This window comes from Chrysemys picta, chromosome 12 (genome assembly GCF_011386835.1).
Source record: "Chrysemys picta bellii isolate R12L10 chromosome 12, ASM1138683v2, whole genome shotgun sequence".
In the NCBI taxonomy this organism is placed as follows: Eukaryota; Metazoa; Chordata; order Testudines; family Emydidae; genus Chrysemys; species Chrysemys picta.
The window spans coordinates 8,082,592-8,105,781 of record NC_088802.1 but is presented as its reverse complement, the minus strand read 5'-3'; the positions used below and the strand labels follow the sequence as shown (position 1 = coordinate 8,105,781).

Below are 23,190 nucleotides of genomic sequence, written 5' to 3'. Positions count from 1 at the left end.
CAGGCGCCCAGTTAACGCGAGCCGAGCCAGCGCTGTGCGCTCATTGGGCCGCTAAGTTCCTGCCCCCAAGGCAGGGTCACGTGTTCCGCTCAGCTGGTGCCGGTTCCAGGGATCTCTTCGGACCAGGAGTTACTCTGTCGCTCCTGCCTAGCTCAGAGGTGGGTAAACTGCCATCCGCGGGACCGTCCTGCCCGGCCCCTGAGCTCCCGGCTGGGGAGGCTCGTCCCCGGGCCTTCCCCCTTCCCCGCAGTCTTAGCAGCTGCCAGGCCTGGTGCTCTGAGCGGCATGGTAAGGGGGTGGGAGCAGGGGGTTGGATAAGGGGTAGGGGCTTCCAGGGCACAGTCAGGGAACAGGGGTGGTTGGATAGGGCATGGGAGTCCTGGGGGATCTGTCGGGGTGTGGGGTGTGGATAGGGGTTGGGACAGGGAATAGGGGCGGTTGGATAGGGGGTGGGGTCCTGGGAGGCCTGTCACGGGTTAGGGGGTTAGATAGAGGATGAGGTACCAGGGGGCTGTTAGGGGCAGTCAGGGGACAAGGAGCACAGCGGGTTGGATGGGTCAGGGGTTCTGAGGGGGGCAGTCAGGGGTCGGGATGAGAGCCAATGGGAGTGTAGAGCTGGTGCTCAGGGTGGGGGCAGCGCATGGAGCCCTGTGGCCCCCCTACCTAGGAGCCGGACCTGCTGCTGGCCCCTTCCGAGGTGCTGCACGGTGTCAGAACAGGTAGGGACTAGCCCACCTTAGCCGGGCAGCACCACCAACTGGACTTTTAACGGCCTGGTTGGCGGTGCTGACCAGAGCCACCGTGACCTGGTGCCTTGCATTCCATGACCCAGTACTGGGTCGTGACCCACAGTTTGAAAACCACTGACTTAAGGGACACTGGCTTGGTTTTAAAATTTTAATATATATTCTTACTTTATTACTACCTCTGTGGAGAGAGAGCCCCCGTCAGGACTCCTGGGTTCTATCCCAGCTCTGGGAAGAGAGCGGGGTCTAGTGGGTTACAGCGGGGAGCAGATACATCTGAGTTCTATGTAAGAACATAAGAATGGCCATACTGGGTCAGGCCAATGGTCCATCTAGCCCAGTATCCTGTCTTCCGACAGTGGTCAAGGCCAGGTGCCCCAGGGGGAATGAACAGAACAGGGAATCATCAAGTTGCCTTGTTGCCCACTCCCAGCTTCTGGCAAACAGAGGCGAGGGACATGCAGAACATGATGTTGGATCCCTGCCCACCCTGGCTAATAGCCATTGCTGGACGTATCCTCCATGAACTTATCTTATTCTTATTGGAACCCTGTGATAGTTTTGGCCTTCACAACATCTTCTGGCAAGGAGTTTGACAGGTTGACTGTGAAAAAATATTTTGTTTGTTTGTTTTAAATTTGCTGCCTATTCATTTCATTTGATGACCCTTAGTTCTTGTGCTATGTGAAGGAGTAAACAACATTTCCTTATTCAATTTCTCCATACCATTCATGATTTTCTAGACCACTATCATATCCCTCCTTAGTCACCTCTTTTCCAAGCTGAAAAGTCCCCATCTTATTAATTTCTCCTCATATGGAAGCTGTTCTATACCCGTGATCATTTCTGTTGCCCTTCTCTACACCTTTTCCAAATCCAATACATCTTTGTTGAGATGGGGTGTCCAAATCTGCACGCAGTATTCAATATGTTGGTGTACCATGGATTTATATAGAGGCAATATGATATTTTCTGTCTTATTATCTATCCCTTTCTTAATGATTCCCAACATTCTGTTCACTTTTTTGACTGCCACTGCACATTGAGCAGATGTTTTCAGAGAACTATCCACAATGACTCCAAGATCTCTATATTGACGGCTTCATCTAATTTATACCCCATCATTTTGTATGTATAGTTGGGATTATATTTTGCCAAGTGCATTACTTTCCATTTATCAACATTGAATTTCTTCTGCCATTTTGTTGCCCAGTCACCCAGTTTGGGGAGATCCCTTTGTAGCTCTTCACAGTCTGGTTTGGGATTAACTATTTTGAGTAATTTTGTATCATCTGCAAATTTTACCACCTCACTGCACACCCCTTTTTCCAGATCATTTATGAATATGTTGAATTTGACTGGTCCCAGAACAGACCCCTGGAGGACACCACTATTTACCTCTCTCCACTCTCACCTTTTATTCCTACTCTCTTTGTTTCCTATATTTTAACTAAAGAGCCTGACAAGCCTTTTATTATCCTAATCACCTGCCTCTGTTTATAAACAAACTCCCAGCCCCAAAAGATGTGCTGCTCCCCGCTTCTGAACTCATCACATCTCACCCTCGAGCTGTTGCAGTTAAGAGCTCCGTCTGGGGCTAGGGTGAGTGGACCTCCCCTAGGAAACTCGGGGGGGGGGGGGACTAGCGCCCTCCCCTACCCCCCCCCCCCATGGTACCCCTGTCACAGAGGTGACAATTACCCTCTTCCTCACGGTACTTGCAGTTACCTCCTCTGTCTGAGCAAGCTGGGGACTACAACTCCCAGAATGCCCAGCGGGCTATTGCCACATAACAGGGGTAGTTAATTATTTTTGTCAAGGTCTAAATTTCTTGGTCAAGGTATAGTCAAAGTCCAGACTCCAGAGAAAATAATAAAAAACAACAATAATAAGTAAATGAAAAGATTTCGGGGTCCGTTCAAAAACATCTGGAAGTCCAGATGTGGCCCACGGTCCGCCTGTTGACTACCCCTGCCACACATCACAGCCCACTGCCTGCTGCATGATTCAGAGAGCCCAGCCGGGCTGGAGCCTGAGGGCTGGGTGACAGCTGCTCCTCCGTTCTGGTGAGTGTGTGCTGCGGAGCCCTGCGCGGATTTGTATCTGCATCAGAGCCGCAAAAACGGTCCGCGGATATAAAGTGGCTCTCCGCAGATTTGCAGGGCTCTAGGTCTGGTCAGAGTAAATTAAAATAGCAAAAAATGCCATATAAATTACATGCACAAACACCCAAGGTGGAGAGTCCTGGATAAGAACAAGCCCAGAGAGAAACAAACACAGAGCGAGGTCTTGTGGACGTTCAGGTCATGCACAGAGGTTCAAATCCCAGGCAATGGCATCTGGCTTCTCTCTGGCAGTGGGTTTAGGGCTGGGAAGGGGGCGCTGCCCCAGGTCTCCGGTAGCCACTTGGACACACTGCTAATGCAGCCACTGCATGGCTGAAGTGGTGGAAGGCTCCCCTTATGCAACCCCCACTATGTGGGCTGTCTTGGGGGAACCAAGTAGCTGAGCATTTCAATCAAAAGTGGATTGGCTCTGTCTCAAGGATGCAATCTATCTCAGCCACAAGTTACCAGACTGGATGCGGGAATGGCTGGTGGAATTCTCTGGCCTAGCAGATGCAGGAGGTCAGACTAGATGATCTAATGGCTCCCTCCTGACCTTCCATGAACTTCTGTGGGCAGGATCAGAGGAGGTGACTACGTTTATTTTGGTGGGGGGGATGTCATCTCCCACCCCCCACGTGCAACTGACTCTCTGGCTTGAGCATGACTCCTCAGCAGAAAGTCATGAGACCTGGTAAAAAGTGCCTCCTTCCCAAGCTTCTCCCACTGTCCCACTCCTGTCTCTTGTTCCCTCACCAATCCCTCTGGGTCCTGTTTTTTGTCCCCTGCTCCCCTGTCCCTGACACCAGTGATTCTCAAAGCTGGTCCGCCACTTGTTCAGGGAAAGTCCCCACCGGGCCGGGCCGGTTTGTTTACCTGCCGCGTCCACAGGTTTGGCCGATTGTGGCTCCCATTGGCGCAGTTTGCCGCTCCAGGCCAATAGGGGCTGCGGGAAGTGGCGTGGGCCGAGGGATGTGCTGGCCGCCCTTGAAAGTGAAAGCCAACATTAATTCTGGGGTGTATTGACAGGAGTGCCATATGCAAGACACGGGAGTTAATTGTCCTGTTCTACTCAGCACTGGTGAGGCCACAGCTGGGCTACTGTGTCCAATTCTGGGCACCGCACTTTAGGAAAGATGTGGACAAATTGGAGAGAGTCCTGAGGAAAGCAACGAAAATGATCAAAGGTTTAGAAAACCTGCCCTATAAAGAAAGGTTAAAAAACTGGGCATGTTTAGTCTTGGGGAAACATTCCAGGTTGTGGAACTCCCATCACTAGAAATGTTTAAGAACAGGCTGGACAAACACCTGTCAGGGATGGTCTAGGTTTACTTGGTCCTGCCTCAGCGCAGGGGGCTGGATTTGATGACCTCTCAAGGCCCTTTCCAGCCCGACATTTCTAGGATTCCTGGCCCTGCCACAGACTCCCTGTGTGACCATAGGCAAGTCATTTTCCCACCTGTCGGTTTAGACTGTGAGCTCTTGGGGGCAGGGACTGTCTCTCACTGTGTGTCTGTGCAGCGGCCCGGCACAATGGGGGCCTGATCTCAACTGGGGTGTCTAAATTGTACTGGATTAAAAATATAAGAAGTAATTAGTAAGTAGCTTAGGGCTCATTTAAGCAAAGGATTTAAGCACATGCTTAACTTTAAGCATGTGAGTAGTCCCACTGACTTTAGTGGGACTACTCATGTACTTAAAATCTCACACATGCTTTTGTATCTTTCTGAAGTGAAATCTTGACATGCAGGAAGAGAGAAGGATCCCTCTTGAGGGAATTATTAGTATGTTTCCTGCAACTGATGCCCAGATGCTATGGGAACAGGTGCCTTAAAATATACAATACTAATAATGAACAAGAAAAGGGAGAGCTGCCTAGAACTGCTATACCAATGAGAGGAAAAAAATAGTAAATTCTTTGAATTCTAGCTCTGAGAACTGTCTCCCTTCTGTTTCAGTGTGAGTGATCCTTGATCTTTCTTGTGAATCAGAGCTGTTTTCCTTCAGATCACTGATTAAGCATCCGTTTAACAGCAGTTTGGTTCAAATTTAAACCTGGATTCATTTATTTAAAAAAAAAAAAAACCAATATCAGCATATTCCCGGCAGTTGGTCCTCTTAAATGCGATGCTAAATATGGTCTGAAAGAAGTGTGTGTAGGTCTATCATTTTCAACAGAAAAGGAAAGTGACATCACATCTACCTTTCCATCAGCCCCCACAACATATCTGCAGCCCCAGCATCACCTCTGCTGCCCCTTACCTCTTCCTTCCTTATCAAGGCAGCGTGCAGTGCCAGGTGTACGAAAGGAGAGCAGGTTCGCACTCCCCTTGATAAGGATGGAAGAGGTCCTAGTGACCTTTACAACATGCACAGGATTAAGACATTACCTCTTACTTTGTGGCATCTACTCAACTTTAAGCTGCTGCTAGGTGGCTCTGCAGGCCTGCATTCTAGGCATCTCCCTGCCCACCCCCCTTGGGGCCAAACACACAATTGCTTAAGGACCTAATACAAGCCAGTCACTCCACCAATTTGGGCTTCAGACCTTGGATTCATGCAGGGGTTCTTCACCTGCCTCTTCTAGACTTGGGGAGGGGGCTGCAGTGAGGTCCCTTCTCGCCCTTCCCAGGTCAGGAGTGGCAGTGAGGGAGGGTGAATGAAGGAGCTGTCCCTATTGCTTGCAGGAGGGGGAGGGAGTGGAGCTGCCGTGAGCACCTGGGCTCTTTCCGCTCCCCACTCCTAGGCTCCCGAGGGGAGGGAGGAAAAAGAAGTCTGCCTGCTTCCTGGAGCCTGTCTGATCAGGTTGCGGTTTGCTGGAGGCATTATGGCAGAGGAGAATTTTGAGGAGGGATTTGAGGGAGGACATGGCGGTGGCTTCTCTGGATTTTGACTGGGAGCTTTTCCTTCTCATAACGGGTGGGAAGAGAAAAAGTGCTTTCTTCAGAAGTGAAGAACTGGGTGAGGATGGCGTGATTAGCAGAACGAGAGGGTGAATGGGGAAGGTGGGGCCATGTGGTGGAGGGCTTTGGAAGTGAGGACAAAGTTTGTGATTGACACAGTGGAATAGGGGGAAGCCCATCGGTGGACTCAAAGAGGGAGGTGACTTAGTGAATTTAATTCTGATGAAAGAAGCCAGACTATTTTAAATCCTGGAAAGGATGGGCAGAGCCCACGGCCCCACCGGAACAAAAGGGTCTGTCCCCTGAGGTGAGGGAGGGACCGCAGGACCAGGAATCAAATATGGGGGACAGTGAATTATACACCAGGCATGGGAGTGAGGGTGAAAAAAGTGTAAAGCCACGGAACCAGATGGGGCTACAAAGCAAGGAATCCAGGACAGCACTTTTGGCTCCAGAAGTGATGCATCAGCTGGGGATGGACACAGGGTCAAGTGCTCCCCCCAGCAGCCACGCGGGGGGGGAGTGGAAGGGGCGGGGCCAGAGCCTCTTCCGGCCGCACTGGGACACTGACCAGTGCAGTGCAGCGGCTATCTGGGAGAGCGCCTAGCGCTGCCTCCTGCCCCGGCTCAGATTCCAGGGACAGTAGCCAAGTGAGTCGGAGCCCTGACTGCCCCAATGACATGCTCAGAGTCAGCCCCTGTCCCCGGGAGCAGGGAGCGAGCTGCTGCTGCCACCCCTCCCCAGCCAGGCTCTCTCCCAGGAACAGTCAGTGAACCCAGCCCAGAGAACCATTGCCTGGAAACGTGACCCAATGATGGAACAGGAAGAGCCCCCACAGTCACAGAGCACTTCCTCCTAGAGCTTCCTCTTCTGGAATGACAGACGCGCATCTTGGCTGCGCCAGGAGGAAGTTGATTGAGAAATCTCAGGACCTTGTAGGGCCACGGATGGGGCATACATCAATGAGGAGATATGGGGATAAATGCAGCCAGAACCTCAGAGGAGGAGCTAGAAGAGGGGGATGCAAACTGATACCTAAGCATGCAACAGGGTCTCCTCTCGCCACAGAAGGGACAAGCAGTGGGAGTGTCCATCAGCTCTGCCCACCATGTATCCGGGGTCACGTCTCCAGGCAGGAGCTGCCAATTTATATCCCCAGCAGGCTGTTGGACCAGAGTTGAATAAAGGCCCAAGAGGAGGCCTCCAGTGACGAGGCAGGAAGGTGATCTCAGCGGCAGCGCTTTGAATAGCGTGGAGGGGATGAGGTTGCAGGTATCGAGGTTGGAGACGAGGCAATTGCAGTAGCCAGAGGCATGGAAGAGGGTTTTGGCTGTGTGGGAAGAGAAAAGGTCCGATCAGAGATGCTGTGTGGGAAGAGGGGGCAAGATTCAGACATCTCATTTTGCGTCCTTTCATTTTCCCTCTCCGTCCCCCTGTTCTGGCATTATGATAAAGGGTGAATACCAGAATTCTCATACCAAGCTAAGTGGGGGGACGGACGACTGATCTCTCACTTTCACTATCTCGCTTACCAATAAATCACAAGATCCCATGAGGGCCACTCTGAGTATGTTTAGACCACAAGCCTATTATGAATATAAAAGCTACGCATTGGCTAATGCGGCCCAAAGACCTGTTGGAACTTACATCAGAAATGAGTGGTTGAGTACAGGGGCTAGCTATGGAGACATCCTTATTGCATTAGGAGTCTATTTGCCTGCTTTGGGGTCCCCTAGTTGTGCCCTTGTCTGTGGACTGGCTGAGCCCTTAGGACTCGCAGGTGATTCCTTCAGGGGGCTTGTCAGGCTTAGAGCACTCACGAGGCTCTGGTAGGAAGCAAGACAAGGAGGCTCAGAGACTAAGTTCTGAGTGCATTGATTATGCCGAGGGGACAGAGGGGGTAGGGACAGACAAAGGAACCCCAAGCTAAGTCTCTGAAGAGGGAACTCACGGGATAAGAGACACTAGTCAGCAACTGCATAAAACAAGAGGAGAGGGGACAAGATTTTAATCCGTCACCGAGAAGGGAAGCATGTTGTCTTATGGACAAAGGATCACTGCCAATCTGGCTGGAAAGTGCTGGTGAGGAATATTCTATTGGACCCGACAGTCTCCCGTTCATTAAATCTAAGCTGTAGAACGCATCCTATGATTTTATTTTGTATGTAACATTTGTTTCCAATACACCTACTTGCAATAGTTGAATCTCTCTGCTCTTTTAAGTGACCTTATGCTTGTTTTCACTATCAACCGAATCAGAGTGCAATGGGTTAAGTGCAACAGTGATCCCAGGTGGAAGGGGTAAGCTGGGTTGTCCTGCTTGGAAGCAGTGGATCTGCGAATACAGCGAGCGTCCATCGGACCAGGGGCAGGACCCTTCAGGGTCAGAGGGTGCCAATGACTAAGCTGCAGAGGGACAGCGGCGCGTGCGTAGGCCTAGCAGGGAGGGCTTGTGGTGCCTGTGGCTGGTGGAGTTGGGGAGCTGACCCTAGGCAGGGACACATGGGCTTCCCGATGCACAGGGCAGGTGGTGGCGAGGTGCCTCCCAGCACCGGGTGCCCCCGGGAAGTGTCACACTTTGGAACAGTCCTGAGGCTCTTCCCTTAGACCAGTGGTCTCCAACCTTTTTATGCCCAAGATCACTTTTCTAAGGGCAACCCAGGATCTATCCCACCCCTTCCCCAAGGCCCCGCCCCTACCTCAAAGCCCCACCCCACTCACTCCATTCCCCCCCTCTGTCGCTCGCTCTCCCCCACTTTCACCGGGCTGGGTCAGGGGGTTGGAGTTTGGGAGGGGGTGCAGGCTCTGGGCTGGGGCCGAGGGGTTTGCAGTGCAGGAGGGGGTGCAGGGTGTGGGTTCTGGGAGGGAGTTTGGGTGCAGGAGGGAGCTCCGGGCTGGAACAGAGTGTTGGGGTGCAGGATGGGTACAGGGTGCTAGCTCTGGGAGGGGGGGTCAGGGCTGGGGTTTGGAGTGCAGGAGGGAGTATGGGGTGCTGGCTCCAGGAGGGAGCTCAGGGATGGAGTTTGAGGTGCGGCCTCCCACCGGGCAGCACTTACCTCTGGCAGTTCCCAGTCAGCGGTGGGCTCAGCAAGGCTAAGGCAGGCTCCTTGCCTACCCCTCCCCCATACCGCTCCTGGAAGGGGCCAACGCCCATCTGTGGCCCTGGGGGGCACGTGGCTCTGCGTGCTGCCCCTCTCTGCAAGCACCGCCCCCACAGCTCTCCCAGCCAATGGGAGCTGCAGGGATGGTGCTTGCAGGCAGGAGCAGCGTGTGGAGAGAGACCCCTGCGCCCCTGCCCCCAGGGCCACGCTGGCTGTTTCTGGGAGCGGAGTACGGCCTGAGTAGGCAGGGAGTCTGCCTTAGCAGCAGCCACACTGCACCGATTACAATCGACCGGCTGGTGACCACTGCCTTAGACCCTTAGTTGATGATGTTTCGTTTCTGGGTTCCTAGGGTAGGCTCAACAGAAGCCACAGCTGGGGTCTCTCCCTTAGTAAGCTACCAACCTGTCTCCCCCAGCCTGAGGGGAACACAGGCGATCCCCCGACTGTTCCTCCCCCCCCCCCCCCCGCTTGAGGGGAACATGGGCAATCCCCTGACTGTCCCCCCCCTGCCTGAGGTGTTGTCTAATTTGTCTGGAAAGCAGTTTGACAGTTTACTCTCCGTGAGAGCGAGTGGTCTTGGAAACAATGAGGAGGCCCCCTACACCTCCTACAGTGTTTCCACTGTGAGTGACACCTATTGCTGCCACAGAGAGGTGAGACACCTGGGCGAACTGGTGCCCTCATCACCTCCCACACTCGAGCACCTCCAGGCATGCAACATCTCATCTCATCTTCCCCATTACACAGCCTGCTAGTGTGGAGTGGACTGGACTTGTGAATCCAGGACAACCTACCCTAGGGGTTGTGTTACTTGTGAGTTGTCTGATGTTACTGATGTACGCACACTCCAAATCCATCCTCCCCTTCCCTCTATAGGCTTCCTCTGTATTTCCCTTGTAAACAAAGTATCCGTTGATTGTTGGTTCATCCATTGCGGAGGGGTCAGAAGGGTGTATGTACGAGGCATCAGGCTAGTCATAGGGGTAAGGACCAGGGCAGGAATAGCTGAAACAACATAGGGGGTAGGGTAGGGTTCCTGATTCCCTTAAGCAGTCAGGTGGAAGCACCGCCAATGAGTAGCTAAGAACACAGGCGATTGAAACCCACTGCAGCAAAAGCAGATGGACTTACCAGGTAAGGTAAGGGACACTGTGACTTCTGCAATGGCCCGTGCGGCTGGCCCGGGGGCCATCTGAGCAGCTCCGGCAGCCCCTGCACCAGCCACATCGGCTGCTGCTGGGGCACTCTCGCCCCTCCCCACCTTCTAGGAGCAGGAGTTTGGTTGGGTGGGGGTTCAGGGCTGGGGGTTGGGGTGCGGGGTGGTGTTTACCTGGGGGGAGGGGCTCCCCGGAAGGGCAACAGGAACTCCCCTCCCTCAGCTCCTAGCTCCATGTGTTGCCTCCACCTGCAGGCACCGCCCCCGCAGCTCCCACTGGCCGCGGTTCCCAGCCAATGGGAGCTGCAGAACCGGGGCTTAGGATGGAGCAGAAGCAGCATGTGGAGCTAGAACAGGGGTGGGCAAATTACAGCCCATGGGCCAGATCTGGCCCACCAACCATTTTAAACCGGCCCTCGAAATCTTGCTGGGGAACGGGGTCTGGGGCTTGCCCCGCTCCGGCACTCCAGCCAGGAAGCAAGGTCCGAAGCCGCTCCACGCGGCTCCTGGAAGCAGCCACATGGCCCCCCTCCGGCTCCTATGCGGTCCAATGGCCCCCTCCAGGGCTCCAATGGGAGCTGCAGGGGCAGCGTGCAGAGCTGCCTGGCCATGCTTCCACATAGGAGCCAGAGAAGGGACATGCCACTGCTTCTGGGAGCCGCTTGAGGTAAGCACCACCCGGAGCCTGCACCCCTGAGCCTCTCCCCTCGCCCCAGCTCCCTGCTCCACCTCTTATCCCCCTCCGAACCCATCGATCCCAGCTCAGAGCACCCTCAACCCCTCATCCCCACCCCAGAGCCCGCACCCCCAGCCAGAGCCTGCACCCCTTCCCTAGCTCTGAGGACTGTCTCTTTTCTGTTTCAGTGTGAGTGATCCTTGGTCTTTCTTGTAAATCATAGCTGTTTTCCTTCACTGATTAAGCATTGATTTTACAGCAACTTGGTCAGGGCCGGCTCTAGGTTTTTTGCTGTCCCAACCGAAAACATTTTTGGCTGCCCCTCACCCCAGCCCTGGGCTCTCACCCCTCCCCCCCCCCCCCAACTGCACCCTCCTGCCGCCCCAGCCCTGGGTCACTGGTAACTCACTCCCACGGCAGGTCATTCAGCAGGAATTTTGGACGTGCACAGAACACAGACAGGATTGGTTCCCATATGGTTACAGAACTGCAGTAAAGTGGAACAATTTTCAGCTTGTGTGATTGGAGGATATCTGGATGCATATTAAAAGACTGTCCTACATAAATGAGGAAAAGTTGAGGTGCCTTTATTAGTCTTTTGTTCCACTCTTTGTTTCTATGGGGAATTTGCCAATACACCATCACTGTCTTCCTTTTAAACAAATAAAACTAAAACTTAAAAATAATAATAATAATAAAAAAAGCAATGGCTGTTGAAAATAGCAATTCCAGTCCTAATAACCACTGGGAAGCATTTCTTGCTCAATTTATTCTACTTTTTCTACAGCAAGTTACAGTGCATCAGTATAGTCGATTTGGGAGAAATGAAGTAAGAGCTGCTCAAAATGAGCTTGAGCACTCCTGAATTCTGAGGGTGTTCAAATCTGGAAGGCAGGTGCTGAGGTCCACTAGGCATAGCTACCAGGTAACTCGGGAGAGTGGAAGGCCAAAAGTGCCGATGAAGCTCTTTTGCTCTGGGTCTGTGAACCGCAGTGATGCCATCTTGGGAACTCTCACCTACTTCTATGCTAACTGCTGACATGCTCTGAAGTAGGCTGAAGCAGAAATGTAATGTCAGCTTTTTAGCAGATGGCTGCAGTTTCACTCACACTAGCAGAAATAATAGAGATAAGAAGCGGGGTAGTTAGTTTGCAGACGTCTAACTCAAGATCGCAAAGACTGAGAAAGTTTTCTCAAAAGCTTCTGTAGAGCTTATTGTACCAGTTGTCTGGAAGGGAGGGGTGAGGGGGAACAGCCAGACAAAGAGATGTATGCAAACAGTTTGGAGTATAAAAGGTAAAAGTTGTTTGTATTTGTTGCACTGGATTTGAGACATGCCGGTCTCCTAGTGCCATTTCAGAGCTCTGAAATGAACTTGGCTCGCTTTCTCCCCTCGGTGTCTTTATTGGTGCCAAGCACACCGGGAGACGAACCCCCTGTTTGCCATCTCGGGTCCAGTTCTGGGCAGGCAACACAGGTGCTAGATTCCCTTTCTGAATATTAGCTAAACCTGGAAAAGAAAAGTCAGTTTCTGCTTCCATGGCTCAGAAGTGTAAATCCTCCTACGTGCCTGGTACTGTATCTAAAGCTGCCCAGGTCCTAGTAGAGCCTCCCCTCCCTTACTGTTCATTTTAAATTCTAGTGGGATCTCCCTTGCTAGGCTTCAGATAGAGAGGTGCACTGTATATTTAGTCCACCCAATTCTTTCTTTGGGGGAGAGCCCAGGGCTGGGGCGGCAGGAGGTGTAGGTGGGGGCCAGGGCTGGGGCAGCAGGGGGTGTGAGTGGGGGAGAGCCCAGGGCTGGGGTGGGGGGCAGTAAAAAACCTAGAGCTGGCTCTGTCCCTACCATTCACAGCAAGCTGCAGCATGAGGTTTCAGTTCCACACACCTTCCCCCTCCCTTTCCTGTTAATTGCCGCCAAGGGAATGCTGGGAAATGTAGTTCTTTCCCTGCTCCAGGGCTGGCTCTATAGGCAGGGAGCTAACCAACGAACTACAGCTCCCAGGGCCCCCTGTTGGCTCTCACTCCCATGCTGGATTCTTGCGCCCCTGCAAATTTGCCGCCCCAAGCAACTGCTTGCTTTGCTGGTGCCTAGAGCCAGCCCTGAGCTTGGTTCAAATTTAAACCTGGATTCATTTATTTAAAAAAAAAAAAAAACACCCCAATATCAGCATATTCCTGGCAGTTGGTCCTCTTAAATGCGATGCTGAAAGTGGTCTGAAAGAAGTGTGTGTAGGTCTATCATTTTCAACAGCAGCGGTTCGAAGCCTCAGCCATATCAAGACCCCATTGTAGTAAGGTCTCACAGTAACTTCTGCCAAGGGGGCTGTGAGACAAAGTGCAGGAGACGGTGTTGACAGATTAAAATAAATAAAAAGTGGTCTCCAGCCTTTTTACGCCCAAGATCACTTTTCTAAGGGCAACCCGGGATCTACCCCGCTCCTTCCCCAAGGCCCTGCCCCTTCCCCAAAGCCCTGCCCCACTCACTCCATTCCCCCCCCCCCGTCGCTCGCTCTCCCCCACTTTCACCGGGCTGGGGCAGGGGGTTGGAGTTTGGGAGGGGGTGCAGGCTCTGGGCTGGGGCCGAGGGGTTTGCAGTTTGGGAGGGGGCTCTGGGCTGAGCCTGGGACAGGGGGTTGGGGTGCAGGAGGGGGTGAGGGGTGCAAGCTCTGGGAAGGAGTTTGGGTGCAGGAGGGTGCTCCAGGCTGGAGCAGAGTGTGGGGGTGCAGGAGGAGGTACAGGATGCTGGCTCTGGGAGGGTGGTCAGGGTGGGGCTTGGATTGCAGGAGGGGGTTCAGGGTGCAGGAGGGGGTTGGGGTGCTGGCTCCAGGAGAGGGCTCAGGGATGGGGTTTGGGGTGCGGCCTCCCTCTGGGCAGCACTTACCTCCGGCGGCTCCGAGTCAACAGCGGGTGCAGTGAGGTTAAGGCAGGCTCCCTGCCTACCCCAGCCCCACGCCGCTCCTTGAAGGGGCCAACGCACCCCTGCAGCCCTTGGGGGCGATGAGGGGGCACATGGCTCCGCGCGCTGCCCCTCTCTGCAAGCACCACCCCCGCCGCTCTCCCAGCCAATGGGAGCTACGGGAACGGTGCTTGCAGGCAGGAGCAGCGTGCGGAGGGAGACCCTGCACCCCCGCCCCCAGCACTGCGGGGCTACGCTGGCCGCTTTTGGGAGTGGAGTAGGGCTGGAGTAGGCAGGGAGTCTGCCTTAGCAGCAGCCACACTGCACCACCGGAGATCGCAATCAACTGGGAGATCCTCTAGGATCAACCAGTCAATCACGATCAACCGGTTGGTGACCACTGCCTTAGACCCTTAGTTGATGATGTTTAGTTTCTGGGTTCCTAGGGTAGGCTCAACAGAAGCCACAGCTGGGGGCTCTCCCTTAGTAAGCTACCAACCTAGCTGAGAATGAAGTGCTTCCCCTCCAGGCTACAAAGCCAATCCAAAACGGAGTCCTAAAACCTCATACTTGTGCATCTGATCCACAGGGTCAGCTCGACTGCCTCTGCAACCCACTCTGCCTCTATGGCTCGTAAATCATCAGGCCTTGACTAGTGCCCACTACCTTTGCCTTGCAGCCTCTTATCTCCTTCCTGCATTAAGAGAACTGTGTTTTTTGGTTAGTTTTATGGTTCTCTCTATAGCTAGTTTTCAGATACTGCATTGCTTAGCTTCACAGGTTATTAAATATATATATTTATTAAATAGGAAACTCACTTCTAAAGTTAAAAAAAATAATCTTCCGCTTCTCGCTAAGGCTGATGTTAACATTTTATCTTCCTGGAACAGATAACATGCAAGTTTCATCCACCGATAAAGCAAACGGGGCGGATATATGACCCAGATAAGAAGAATATGCTTATTTCACATCTTATGTGAGAGCATTAGGACTGTCTGAAAAATTTCCATCAGAGTCATTCTTTGAACAAAAATTGTTTTTTTGACTAGGTAATTTTTTTTTTATGGAATGCATCTGCTTTCCACAGAAAAAGTGGAGTTTGTTTTTATAAAAAAAAAAAAAACGTCAAAATTTTGGGTTTTCAGTCTTTCAGCGAATACTCAAAATTTTCTGCAGAGAAAAAAAAAATCCTTTTTTTTTTTCCAACTGTTAACCCAAAATGAGATTTTTAAGATGGGTTAACTAAGAAGATGCAAGTTACACCCCCCTTGTCCCGCATCTATCATCAGGTGTTGAGTTAATGACAGAAAACTTAGCAATAGGGTAAGGTGCAAACAATTTAGTTTATTTAAACCAGGATCCCCAACATAAGGGTAACACTGTATAAAACAAAACTACTCGGTTGTCAACATGAAACAAGGGCTTAAAGCCCAGAACCCCAGAACTATAATACACAGTGGTGGGCAGACAAGGGGTAAATGAGGATTAACACAGTCCCATATCTCATAGGGAAGATGCACGGACACCAGCGAAGACGAGGGCCAGGAACACTGGACACCATGGATCAGGATTCGGGAACACAGGAACGCGATGGGATCTCCACACGGGTGAGTTGATCTTTGGTCTTCTTTTCTTCAGGCCTTCTCAGCTTGCCACATTGTCCTGGGTGCAAGTATGCAGACACTAACTGAAGGGACAGCAGATGACAACTGCCCTGTGTGCAAGCAATGTGGGATAGCTGGGAAACAAACCACACGTGCGTCTCATATATTGAATGGCCATATTGCGGGAGAAGGGGGCTGCTCAGTGGACATGCATATTTATGAGGTAAGGGAAAATTCATGGTAAGTTATGTTTGTATCGGGCAGCTGCCTACGTGGTATTTTTCCACCCCAGTTGCTTTTGTTTTCTCTCTTTTCAATTAAAGACCTTTCAATAGAGACTTTATTTGCTCTGGGAAATATATCCATTGCTGGGAATGGATGCAGCTACCTGTGTTGTTAAAACCTGTTTCCTAGAACATGACCTAGGCCAAGGGCTCAGCAAACGCTCTTACCATCATACTGAAAGGGACTTTTCATAGTCCCCCAGATATGCTCTCAGACCTTCCCAGCGTAAGGCAGATCCCCTGCTGCTGAGAATCGGCTGTAGCTTAATGGACTATGTGACGGACTGCACCCCTGTATTCACACCCTACACCAGTGATCCCTAAACTTGTTACCTTGTGCCCCTCCATACCCTGTCCATCCCCCCTCCATGGGGCGGGGAGCAGAGCTGCGGATCTGGGAGGGGGGACGTGGACAGGAGTAAGGGGGCCGAGGCTGGGGCCACAGCTGGGGGCGGCGATGGGAGTGGACCCAGGGCCGGCAGCTGGGACCCCGGGCAAGCAACTGCAGCCTGGAGTGGATCCCCGGGCACAGGGCCGGCAGCTGGGGCCAGGAGCGGAGCTGGGTGATGCTCCCTCCCCGCCCCCTGTGGGGGCTGGTCAGAGCCCCAGCCGTGCCCCTCCTGAACATTATTCTGCACCTCCCCAGGGGGGCATGCCCCACAGACTGAAGACCTCTGTTGTACATTACACACTATTGTAGTGAGCTTTGAACAAAGTATGCCTTATGAAGTATTATTTGAAAACTCAGAATTTGCCGGTCAATATAATCATGGTGAGCGGTGTGCAGCAGCGTTATGTGTAAAGTTGTGAATTTCCCCCTACTGGATCTTAAAGGTGCATGTTCAAACTCACGTAGCACTGATTAGCTGAGCCTGGTCAAACAGGCCTGTTTAAACAAAGGGATGCACGCTTGCCCCTGTTTGCATACAAGCTGAAAACAAAGTCTTCAGACAACAAAAGGAAGCCTGCGTGTAAGCTTCCATAGGTGAAAGAACCCAGCAGGAAACATCCTTACACCACAGGCTTTCTGTCTCTCTGTTCCCATCTGGAAATGCTTCTCGGAGGGAAACTGACCTATGAAAGGGAGGGGAAAACACCCCAAAGGACTGCCCTGCTCATCGCACCTAAGAAGACAAAGGAAAGCAGCCACTGGATTTAAGGGAGGGTCCTGACCTAAAGTTTGGTCGGTTATCCTGTTGGGAGCATGTGGTAAGAACTTTGTCTTAAATCAGTGTAGTTTGTTGAGTTAGGCACTAGCAAGAATTTTATGTTTATTTTTCTTGTCACTATTTCTGACTTTTATGCCCCATGACATGTCCCCACTTAAAACCTCTCTCTTTGTAGTTACATAAATTTATTTCATTCTTTAATTAAAATTAATCCAGTGTTGTAGACTGTGTGGTAACTCCATGTAAGGTAACAAGCTAGTGTGTATTGTTCCCTTAGAGGAATGATGGGCTTAATATATCTGGACTGTGCAGGAGAAGACTGGACAGTGCATGACATACATTTCTGGGGGGAAATCTGGGACTGGGAGTGTGTTTGGGTCACCCTGCAGTAATAACCCAGGCTAGTGAGAGACAGAATTGAGAGCTGGCAGGCTGCAGTTCCACAGACACATCTGAATGACCTGAATGAGGGATTTATTTAGCAGCTATTTGTCGGGGGGAAAGGGAAACTGTAGGAGAATGGAAGTTTTGTGATAAGTTAACGTTCATTTTGAGGAATTGGCTGTCTCCTTGCACCAGCTGCAATGGTTTGCTGACTTTTCAGTTAAGAACCTCCTAGAAGAGGCCTTTTCTGCCCAGAGACTGTACCCAGAACTGGCATATATAGCGGCTTCCTGCATTGCTCAAATTTCAAAGAAGCACATTATCCAGTGTGGGCCAAGCCACAGAGGCTGCAAATGCCTTTAACTCCCCACACAAAGGGACTTTTTCTCCCTCCCTCTGACCTTCCCAGCATAAAGCTAGATCCCCAGCTGATGCAAATCACCCAACTGAAGTCAGTGGCGATTAAACCTCCTGAGGAACGAGCCCAGGATTTGATTGTTTTCAAATGCACCATTGTAAACTCGACTCACGTAAAAAAATGAAATTAACCAAGACCAAGAAGAAACCCCACAAGTGTCCCTGCCGACTTCTCCACTGCAGGTAGGCTGGTCTCCAGAGTCACCAGGGAAAGACATCTGCAGGATTATTGCAACGATGGCCTTCTCTGTGAGTGAGAGGAAGCGACCGCCAGATCTTCTCCTCTGTGCAAACTTCCCTGCTGCTGTTGATATCCCAACAAAGCCAGCATGCCCAGAGCAAGCCCTTCCATGGAGCAAGAGTGCTGATGGGATGTGTTTACGGTGACCCAGATAGCAAGTGTGAAAAATTGGGACAGGTGGTGGGGGGTAATAGGTGCTTATATTAGACAAAACCCAAATATAGGGACTGACCCTATACAATTGGGACACCTGGTCACCCTAGATGTGTTCTGGCACATAGCCAGCAGCAGAGGGACAGTGGCTAAGGCTGGCTTGTGTACGTCACATTCCGACACCTCACTACAAGGACCTCCCACCCCAGGTGAGGGCGGAGCTACAGGCCCATCCAGTGGTGCTGAAGAGAATCAAGGCTAGACATGCAAATGATCCATGAATAGGGGCCACCATGTTGCTGAGCTGAACTAGCCCCCATTGCCGCAGGCTGAGGAGAGCGGAAGCATGGACTTTGCTTCAGACCCTGCTCATAAACTAAGAGGTGACTTGCTAGAGAGGCCCATGGAAGGCAGTTTGCAGAAATAGGTTGTTAACTGGAGCCTGACTTAAAGGTGTCCCAAAAATAAATAAATAACGGTCATCCCACAACTGGTGGTGACAAATGTCTGCAAAATGGCCTGGCCTAATATGCCTTGTGCTTTATTTATTATTATTATAATTATTTATTAGGTGCCCCAGTCACGGACCAGACCCCATTATGCTATGTGCTGTATCCTAACCCTAATCCAAAAGAGAAAGATTCAGAATTTTCAAATCGAGTGCATTTAGAATGGAAACACGTAGGCAGCTTTAATTATTGCTGTGGCGAGCATTCCAGCTGTAACCCATCGTTAAGGTGACTGCATTTTCAAAATTATAGACTGGAGCACTCCCACGGTAGTGCCTGTGAGGAAATGGAACACACCCCCAGAGACAAAAATAACCGCTTTAAAAATAGGTATTGTGGTTGCCAGATTGACTCAGTAGTGACTGAGCAGAGGTGTATTTTCCAGTCTCCATGTCTAAAGGAATTTATTCTACGCGTTGAACAAGTGGCACTAACATTCACTGTGAACAAAAGAGAATAGCTCTGAGTGTGTCGACACTTACTTGACATTTTCCTTCACACCAAACATTGTTCATTGCACTGAATGCTCATTCCACGGGGCTGTTAGGCCCAGCTCCTCAAATGATCCCAACTTAGGATCCTAAATATCTTTGGGGCTGTGGGCCTTAGTTCCTGCTGAATGCAGAGCACATTTTAGACATGCAGTGATATGTTCTGAATAAGCATTTATAGTCAGGGGTTTTCAAAGGTGTTTGTGGGAGTTAAATGCCCAATTCCCACTGAAAATCAATGGAAACTGGGCTCCTAATCCCATAGATACTTTTGATGATCCCAGCTGTAGTTATTAACAGAATGTTTTGATAGCTGGGATGAAAAACCAGGATATGTCAGGTCACCTGCATGAAGCTCCCAGGAAACCAGGATGTCATGTCAGAAACCAGGGCTTAGTAACACTGGGACATGTGGTCTCTTTAGTTATCAGCAACTGAAAAGAGGGGGGATTAGAATGTCTCAGGGAACCTTTACTCCCGCTGTTGCTAGTGTTACAATCATAAACCAGGGCTGAGATTTCAAAGCAAACTAAGGGAACTGGACACCCAATTTCCATTGTTTTTAATAGGACCTGGGTGTCCACATCTCCTGGGCAGCTTTGAGATCTCAGCCCATGTGTATAAACTGTTCCAGGTTACCGTATGGAATGGCCCCAGGTTGGTCTTTATGCTGCTGGAGAAATTGGCTTCTAGCAGCACAGTGTAAATACTTGGCTGCGAGACGGAGCCCTTGTCTTCACATGCTAAACAGTGAAACTGGTGCTGCTCGCAACATGCTTCACAGATGACAAGGGATTAGGCAGATTCTCAGCAATGTACATATACTGACTCCCATGGAGCTACAGAGCTTCACACCAGCTGGGGATCCGGCCCATTAACCTGGTCCTGATCCTTGGCTCCAATTCCTGACTTCTGACTCCAGCTCTAACCAGTTCATCCAGAACTTGGGCAATGCGCTTGCGCAGGTTTCTCGAGAGAGCCACCATGATCCTTGTCCCAGTCAGGATAACATGTCCGCACCACTGTGCCGTGAGGGGCGGGGGGACCATTGCTGCACACAGGCAAGCTGCATATGGGCCAGGGTGGAAGCCGCATTGCCGTAGAAGACCCTCCCTTGCTTCCCAGGTCACCCTCAGCAGCTAGATATCTTCCAGGACGAACTCCTGTGGAAATTGTGGGGACAGTGTTCAGTATAGGGGGCCCCCTGCTGCTGTTGGCTCTCCCCAAAGCACAGAAACCCAGAGGACAGTACAGCCCTGAAACAATCAGTCACGCTTGACCCTGTGCTTACTCACCATTTTGGGGCTCCCATGGGTTATGTGCACTCGCTTTGGGACGGGCAAATTATGCTATTATGTAGACTGTGCTTGCCCTTAAGTACGGGGGAATCATTGCTCTGTCTGGTGTGAACAATGCTGCCTCTGTTAAGTGTTGCATTTTGCCTTTACAGATGCAACCTTGAGATCTCAGCCGTCCGTGTTCTCACCGGCTGAAAGACTCCAAAGAATCAGGAAGAGGCCATGGAGAAGCAAGGAAGACATGTTGCATGAAGTAATGCAGCATTCAAGTAATGAAAATCAAAAAGTGCAGGAGTGGCGGGAGAGTGAAAGGAGGATCTGCCAGCAGAATGAGGCGCGCCGGCACAAAAGCGCGGAGCTGCGACAGAAAAGCACAGATCGTCTGATAAGCATCATGGAGCGCCAAGCGGACTCTATCCAGGCGCTCGTAGCCATGCAGGCAGAGTACTACCATGCCCACCCCACCCTCCCGCAGCCCTTGTCCCAAAACTCTTTCCCTCCAACCCACTTTCCCCAACATCCGGGTTCTTACTGCCCCCATCTGCCTCCTACACCTGTAGCTTTATCACCCAGCCCTGAAAACTACGACCCTTACCCTCTGCACTCAACCCCCATCACCATGCAGTATAGCTATCCTGAAGTGTAGCCCTCATTGCACAGCACTCCAGACAGGAAGGCTGAGTATGATAATAGGACATATGCAAATCTGTGATTGAACCGTTCCCTACCCTACCCCCTTGCCCTTTCTGTTTCCCAAGTAGTTGTTTCTTTTCAATAAATGGATTTTTTGGCTTTGAAAACATTCTTTATTATTGCATAAAGTAAAAGATACCTTAGCCCAGGAAAGCAACAGGCACTGCAAGTCAGCGTAGCAAACACAGATTCCTACTAACATTGGAACCACTGCACTTCACTCCCGTGCAGGGCACCAGACATTACTGCTGGTTTTCAGCCTCAAATTGGTACCTCAAGGCACCCCTAATCCTTGCAGTCCCGTGCTGGGACCCTCTAATAGCCTTGCTCTCTGGCTGTTCAAATTCAGCCTCCAGGTGTTGAACCTCCGAGTTCCATGCCTGAGTGAATTGTTCACCCTTCCCTTCACAAATGTTATGGAGAGTACAGCACGCGGATATAACCGTGGGGATACTGTCATCGGCCAAGTCCAGATTCCCATACAGAGAGTGTCAGCGGCCCTTTAAACAGCCAAAAGCACACTCCACAGTCATTCTGCACCGGCTCAGCCTGTTGTTGAACCATTCCTTGCTGCTGTCAAGGCTTCCTGTGTAGGGTTTCATGAGCCACGGCGTTAAAGGGTAAGCGGGGTCTCCAAGGATCACAATGGACATTTCGACTTCCCCTACGGTGATCTTCCGCTCTGGGAAAAAAGTCCCGGCCTGCAGCTTCCTGAACAGGCCAGTGTTCCGAAATATGCGGGCGTCATGCACCTTTCCGGGCCAGCCTGGGTTAATGTCAATGAAACGCCCACGGTGATCCACAAGTGCCTGGAGAACCGTAGAGAAATACCCCTTCTGATTAACGTACTCGGAGGCTAGGTGGGCTGGTGCCAGAATTGGAATATGCCTCCCATCTATCGCCCCTCTGCAGTTAGGGAAACCCATTTGTGCAAAGCCATCCACAATGTCCTGCACGTTACCCAGAGTCACGGTTCTGAGCAGGATGCGATGAATGGCCCTGCAAACTTGCATCAACACGATTCCAACGGTCGACTTTCCCACTCCAAACTGGTTAGTGACCGACCGGTAGCTGTCTGGAGTTGCCAGCTTCCAGATTGCAATAGCCACCCGCTTCTCCACCGTCAGGGCAGCTCTCAATCTCGTGTCCTTGTGCCGCAGGGTGGGGGCGAGCTCCTCACACAGTCCCATGAAAGTGGCTTTTCTCATCCGAAAGTTCTGCAGTCACTGCTCGTCATCCCAGACTTGCATGACGATGTTATCCCACCACTCGGTGCTTGTTTCCCAAGCCCAAAAGTGGCGTTCCACGGTGGTGAGCATGTCCGTGAATGCCACAAGCAAACTCGTGTCATATGTGTTACTCGAGTCGATATCATCATCGGAGCCCTCACTGCCACTTTGGATCCTAAGGAATAACTCGACTGCCAAACATGATGTGCTGGTGAGACATGTCACCATATTCCTCAGCAGTTCAGGCTCCATTCCCGCAGCCCGAAAGGGAAGACAGAGTGTGCAGTACGAAAAATGTTGAAAGATGGCGCCAAATGTGGACGGAAGCACAGGGATTGCTGGGATGCGAACCGATGCATCACAGGGCGTTTGGGACAGGACCAGAATGCCCCGCACCCCCCGTCCCCTTCCCACAAGCCACAGCGCCAGAATGGGCAGAGGTACTCTGTGAGATCACTGCTCATAATGGACCGCTCCCAATGCTGCTGCAAGTGCCACAAATGTGGCCACGCCAGTGCGCTTGCAGCTGTCAGTGTGAACACACTGCAGCGCTTTCCTTACTGTGCTCACCGAAGGCTGGTTTAACTCACAGCGCTCTACGTCTGCAAGTGTAGCCATGCCCCCAATGGCTGGAAGTTGAAGCTAGACTAGGGTTACCATATTTCCACAATCAAAAAAGAGGACCCTGGGGGGAGGGGGGAGCCCCGCTCTAGCCCTGCCCCCATCCACTCCCTCCGACTTCCCGCCCCCTGACTGCCCCCCTCAGAACCCTTCTGGGACCCCTGCCACTAACTGCCCCCTACCTGTCCCCTGACTGCCCTGACCCTTATCCACATCCCCTCCCCTAGACAGACCAGGGGATTCCAACACCCTATCCAACTGCTCCCCACCCCCTGACAGGACCCCCAGAACTCCCGACTCATCCAACCCCCTCTGCTCCCTGCCTGCCTCGACCCCTCTCCACACCCCCGCCCCATATCCACACCCCCTCCCCCAGACAGATCCCGGGGACTCCCACGCCCTATCCAACCACTCCCCGCCCCCTCTGCTCCCTGTCCCTGACTGTCCCAATCCCTCTCCACACCCCTGCCCCCCTGACAGGCCCCCCCAGAACCCCCGACTCATCCAC

The 23,190-nt window shown here is 51.7% G+C and overlaps 1 long non-coding RNA gene and 1 other non-coding gene across 2 annotated transcripts; both read left to right on the top strand.

Annotated features, from left to right (window-relative positions):
* Window positions 1-18: 18 nt before the first annotated feature.
* On the top strand, window positions 19-21,509 carry LOC122173122 (uncharacterized). Its single transcript, XR_006173638.2, has 3 exons — window positions 19-158; window positions 15,099-15,196; window positions 20,292-21,509. It is a non-coding gene; the product is annotated as an uncharacterized LOC122173122 (long non-coding RNA).
* On the top strand, window positions 5,147-5,272 carry LOC112061129 (U6atac minor spliceosomal RNA). The gene has a single exon (XR_002890114.1). It is a non-coding gene; the product is annotated as a U6atac minor spliceosomal RNA (small nuclear RNA).
* Window positions 21,510-23,190: the final 1,681 nt, after the last annotated feature.